The sequence below is a fragment of the Salvelinus sp. IW2-2015 genome, unplaced genomic scaffold, assembly GCF_002910315.2.
Source record: "Salvelinus sp. IW2-2015 unplaced genomic scaffold, ASM291031v2 Un_scaffold6199, whole genome shotgun sequence".
Lineage (NCBI taxonomy): Eukaryota > Metazoa > Chordata > Actinopteri > Salmoniformes > Salmonidae > Salvelinus > Salvelinus sp. IW2-2015.
In genome coordinates, this window is record NW_019947462.1 from 1,783 (window position 1) to 7,613 (window position 5,831).

Below are 5,831 nucleotides of genomic sequence, written 5' to 3' on the forward strand. Positions count from 1 at the left end.
CCAATAATCATTAGACATACGAGTCAGAGTTATCATACCCAGTGTTAGGGTTTGCTAACTCTGGAATTCCTTTGGTATGTACAGGGTTAGAAATCAACTCTTTGCCCACCTTACATGGGGAATAACTCCAAGCTGCTCTAAAGTTTGATGTTTTTGGTGTCTCTAGGTTAATCTCTAGACTGTTGAATGAGGCTGTTACACTTTCTTACAAAACTTTAAAGGAGTTTGTGAAACCACTCAGTTTGGCTGTATGTAACATATTTAACACGTATTGCAGTTTCAGAAGCTCCTGTTGTACTTTGAATCGCCACTCACCCTGTTACATCATGATGTGATGGCTCTCTAACATGTTTATAATCCACATAGTGTGAATATTGTTTTCCCTAAAGTTATTAACCCCTAAACCGAAAATTGAAATTACCTTATGATCTTTCTTACCCCCTATACTTTTGAGTTCTAATCTCCCGCGTAAGGCTTACTAGTTATGTCGAATGTTAGGAAGCCCTGTTGGTTGTAACAAAAACCAAACATAAAAAAATACATTTGACCCCCGCTTTTCACATACTGGGTCATTTTAATTTAGCCTGTTGTATGTCTCCAGCCACTTGGAGGCTCGGTGCATCTACATAGAAAAAGTACCAAATTCAACCATTGGTGGATGGGAACTAAAAAATAATGGCAGGGCATGTAGTCATGTTTAGATTTTCATTGTTTTCTTGTCAGAGTTTTATGTTTTGCATATGTCTGTGCATTTAGGATGTCTGATAGGTTTGAGGATCAAATCAGCCTATTGGTATTCTGATCATTTATTGTTCCAAAAAAAAAAAAAAAAAAGACCCACAACTGTTCTGGGTTAATCCCTAGCTGTTTGCATGGCTTGGTAGTGTATTAGCCTGGATGAGGCAAGAAATAATCAATTTAAGTAAAGTATAAAAATAAACGTATTATCCTAAATTGAGAAATGAATTTTTAAATCACATCAACAACATAATCTTTCAAAATGTACCTGTTTTCCATATATAATGCCATGTAACTGATTGTATTACAACTTTTTGTGTTTTGTCTTAGTGATTGTTCTTTAGTAAATAGGAAACTCTACAGTGTGTTAGTCCGAGAAACATTATTTGTGATATTGTAACAACAGTTTTTAACGTTGGTAATTGTTCAAATATATATCTTTGCATGTTTGAATTAAAGCTCCTTTAAAATGTTTTCATCACGGCCTGGTAAACACATTCTTGTAAGTTGTCTACGCTGACATTTCTGGGTATGTCTCGCATGTAACATAATAATACTAAAGATTCAATCATTTTTATATTACTTTTATAAATAATACAAATCTGTCAACCAAATATATTTCTGAAAACCCCTTTTTGCATCTCAATAGTTGTCACATTGTGTTTTACAGATACCCTGTCTATAAAAATCTAAGACCTATCAACACTCAGGAGTCTGTCCTTCTCTTTGTCTTTTCATAGCCTGACAGAGAGAGAGAGAGAGTAATATTACACACTTAAATAATAGCTCATCATTCACACACATACAGCCCTGTCTTCATAGTTGTTCATAGTTTATTATCATCGTTTGATCATAGTTTTGTCATAGCTTCTAATTATCGTTTCTAATCACAGATTGAATATATTTTGCCATGGTTTCTAATCATACTTTCTGGTCTGAGAGGTCTGATTTAATAAGCGGTTCAAGTAGACCCTAAGGGGGCAGCAGCTATTGTTTACAAACAGTATGAATAAAAACAATGTTTCATTGTATAAATAGCCTAGATTTTTAAAAACATACCTGTAAATGCCTAGAATTAATACCAATCATTCTTAGATAATATATATATATATATATATATATATATATATATATACAAACATAACCTCTAATATTCAACACCCCTTCAAAAAAGTTCCATGAGGAAGGAAAGATTCACCGTCTATCGTTTTATCTGTCCTGGGGTGCTTGCTTGTGTTTGGAGTTAGGTTAAGGCCTTCAGTACAAGCCCGCAGAATTGTCTCTGTTTCATCTGCTCTTCCGTAGTCGGGTGGGGGGACTTACGCCGAAAATAGTGTATTAGTGAATGGGCCACGTAAAGGACCTGACGCAGTTTGCTTCTGAGAATCCCCGTCTAACTCTGTCGGTTCCCAATCCATTATGCCCTGTAGCCTCTGGGTATCATACAAACGTTAGATAATGTTAACCTGTATTTATACGAAATAGATACATTTTAACTTATAAGAATACGTCCATTTAACATATGGCCTAAAAAATATATTTAAAAAACAAATTATAATGATAATTATTGTCCTTCTGTTTCTGAATATCTGTAAAAATCGTTGTCTTCCTGTTTTAGAATAGCATGACTGAATGTTGTTTCAGTCTCGGAGTTTTCCTTAACCTGTTTTCTGCCCATCACAAACAACCGCAAATCAGAGACCTCCGAAATGTCCTTTGAAGCGGGGAAATCGTCCGAATTCAATGTTTTACTCTTCATGTTCCGGGGGTACCCCCCTTCCGTTTCGATTATGTCCTCCAGGGTTGTATGATTTTCGATTTCGGGTGTACATTTTAGCATAAAAAATATATACAGTTTACATATAGATATCTCGTAAAAGTCTGTGTCCATCCGTTGCTCTTCGGAATTCCTTTCTAATGAAGGCGGTTCCATATCCTTTATCCCCGGGATGCAGATGGCTTAATGTTGCATATCCTGCGAACGTTTTAAATTACATGAATATGTACATTTGACTTAAATAAAATAATCATTGTTGTCATCGGTTAAAACCCCTATAACTCCTGTTTAATATTACTATAACATTCACAATGTTCAAACAAGTCCCCGCATGCTAAATCTAATATACAGCATATATATATATATTTATTTCACGAACTAACCTATAGAAAGGTCCATTAGGAGGGTTTCCCAGATTATCTTTTTAACGGGTCAGTCCGATAACAATTCTGCTGTCCTGCATGTGTGTAACTGCGCTAAAACGAGGCTAACAGTGGGAAACTATCTGTTTCACTAGACTCGTTGAGAAGTTTGCGGCCTTGGCTCAAAAGTCGTGATAGTACGGAATGAGTTTACATAGCCGGGGGGTGACGTTTTTTTTTCAGGACTAGACCCCAGCTATATTTAACTCCTAAGTTATTTGGTTCAAACAAAGGGATTGGTGTGGCTAAACCTTATTACCCCCCTAGGATATTCTACATACTAACCGGTAAATAGACAACGTATGTACGTTTCAAGCCCTGGGGTTTGGGAGTTCTAGACAACGAGGGACTGATTGACTTTTTAAAACCCTACAGCCTCTGTTTTAGACCCTAAAACATAAATTATGTTTTGACATGTTGTTAATGATTCGTAAGTGGCCGTAAGACAAAGACACACTTTTTTGTTTGGGGGTCGGCCTCTGTTTTGACGTATATTGTAAAGAGAGAGAGAGAGAGCCTTGAGCGCAGACGCCTGGCCATTTCTGAACACACACCCCGCCCCGTTTTCTTTGTTTTGAAACACACACATACGCATACACTCCAGCACACGCACGCACACACACACGCGCGCACATGGCTTTTTCTGCAAGTTTTTTTCTCCGGGGGCATGCTTGGTGATAGAAGTAAAGGACTTATTCCTATCGTTAGAAGGTGAGATACAATTTTAAAACCATTTATTTAATTCAAAATATTTAGTACATACAGTTTATAGCCGTTCATAATTAATGTATTTTACTATGCCTTTCTTACAGATATAGGTCCTGGTTAGCCCCTGACCATTATCCGATCGCTAAGACGCTTGCACACTCCCTCAAAGCTCCGTAAGTTTTCCCTCCATGGGTAGATAATCCGTCCGTCATGTAAATCCTGGGGTATGCACACAGCTTTAATGAATAAGATGGGTAGAAAATGAATCTGTTTAAGTCATAAGTAAAGGCCTTTCATAAAGAGGCTGTCATGATTGACTGTGGCCCATATTTAACAGGTATTGCTTGTTACCTAAGACTATTGTTGTACATTGAATATCCACTAGCAGATTTGTGTAGCATGCATCTCCACTATATCGGTCATGTTCCTGTGGTCTTTTTAAAAGTTMATAAACATGTGTGTAAAATGTACACTTTTGTTTCACTGTAGATTTGTTTAAGCCCACCTAGAAACACCTGATTTATCCCACAGCATTAAGGAATAAGCTGTGTATAAAATTATTCTGTTTAAGTCATAAGTAAAGGCCTTTCCTAAAGAGGCTGTCATGATTGACTGTGGCCCATATTTAACACGTATTGCTTGTTACAGAAGACCCCTGTTGTACATTGAATATCCAATAGCCGATTTTTGGAGCATCTCCACTATATCTGTCATGTTACTGTGGTCTTTTTAAAAGTCAATAAACATGTGTGTAAAATGTACACTTTTGTTTCACTGTAGATTTGTTTAAGCCCACCTAGAAACACCTGATTTATCCCACAGCTTCAATGAATAAGCTGCCGTATTAAAATTATTCTGTCTTAAGTCATAAGTAAAGGCCTTTCATAAAGAGGCTGTCATGATTGACTGTGGCCCATATTTAACACGTATTGCTTGTTACAGAAGACCCCTGTTGTACATTGAATAGCCATCGTAGCGGTTGTCAATAGAGTTTGTCCCCCACTAACTAGAGAAAGTACGGTATGATTTCACATAGCATCGGGTTGACGTTTTTTTCCGCGCTAAAAACCCGCCCAAAGGAATCTTTGAAGCCTAAGGTATTTGGTTCAAACACATGGTATTGGGGGTGTCTAAACATTAGGTACCTTTTTGATATTCTAAAATCTCCGGGGGGCTAGCATCTAGATGCTGGGGTGGGGAGGTCTCGACATCGCTGGGCTGAATGACTTTTTAGCCCAACTAAAATTAGTTTTTGAAAGGCCTTTGTGTTTAGGAGGCGTAAGACACAATATTTTTGTTTGGGGGGTAGGCATCTGTTTTGCCGGCTAGTGTAAACCATGGTTTCAAACGACCCCCCTGCATAGAGAGAGAGAGAGCGAGAGAGCCTTGAGCGCAGATGCATGGGCATTTTTGAACACACACCCCGCCCCTTTTTCTCTGTTTTTGAAACACACACACATACACGACAGCACACGCACGCACGCACACACACGATCGCACATGGCTTTTTCAGCAAGTTTTTTTTTTTTCTCAGGGACAGACTGCGCTAAGAGTGAACAAACTAACGCGTTCATGACATGGTGAGATTCTGCTTTTAAAACCATTTATTTCATTCAAAATATTTAGTACATACAGTTTATAGCCTTACATTATTAAGGTATTTTACGATGCCTTTCTTACAGATCCAGGGATCTGATGCAACCACCCCCCATTGTCAGTGTCCAGTTGGTCATCAAAATGCCGGGATCTCTTGCAAGGTTCATCAACACTTGGTAAGTTTTCACTCCAGGGGTAGATCCTACGTCGGGCCTTTTGGTCCTGGCTATGTCTCAAGGACAGCCGAGGCCAGCGCCTTAACTGTTCACGATTTTTGAAGAGAATGTCCAGCTTATTCATAAGTGTTATGAAAATTGGATAATCCACCCATTTAAAACTAAACACAGGAATAAAAAAGTTTACATGTTTGCGTGCTCTGGAAGCTACAGGAGAATTGACAGACTTTGTAGCATTACCCGCATCATAAACTTCACAGGCTAAAATTGTCACTTTGTTGTCAGGGCTATAGTCCATTGAAGCAATTCTTAGAGCCTTGAGATCACTGCGGCCGAAGACCTGTTCTTCCAACGCATAGCCTGGCACAGGTGTACCACTCAGGACCTGTTCAATTTTACAAAGAGCCAGCCTGA

The 5,831-nt window shown here is 38.3% G+C and overlaps 2 long non-coding RNA genes across 2 annotated transcripts; one reads left to right on the forward strand and one right to left on the reverse strand.

Moving 5' to 3' along the window:
- Nucleotides 1-1,553: 1,553 nt before the first annotated feature.
- Nucleotides 1,554-3,385, reverse strand: LOC112078756 (uncharacterized). The gene is made up of 2 exons (XR_002895769.2): nucleotides 2,899-3,385; nucleotides 1,554-2,713 (listed from the first exon to the last, which is right to left on the reverse strand). It is a non-coding gene; the product is annotated as an uncharacterized lncRNA (long non-coding RNA).
- Nucleotides 3,386-3,537: 152 nt separating this feature from the next.
- On the forward strand, nucleotides 3,538-4,406 carry LOC139026873 (uncharacterized). Its single transcript, XR_011478817.1, has 2 exons — nucleotides 3,538-3,648; nucleotides 3,750-4,406. It is a non-coding gene; the product is annotated as an uncharacterized lncRNA (long non-coding RNA).
- The last annotated feature ends 1,425 nt before the right edge of the window (nucleotides 4,407-5,831 follow it).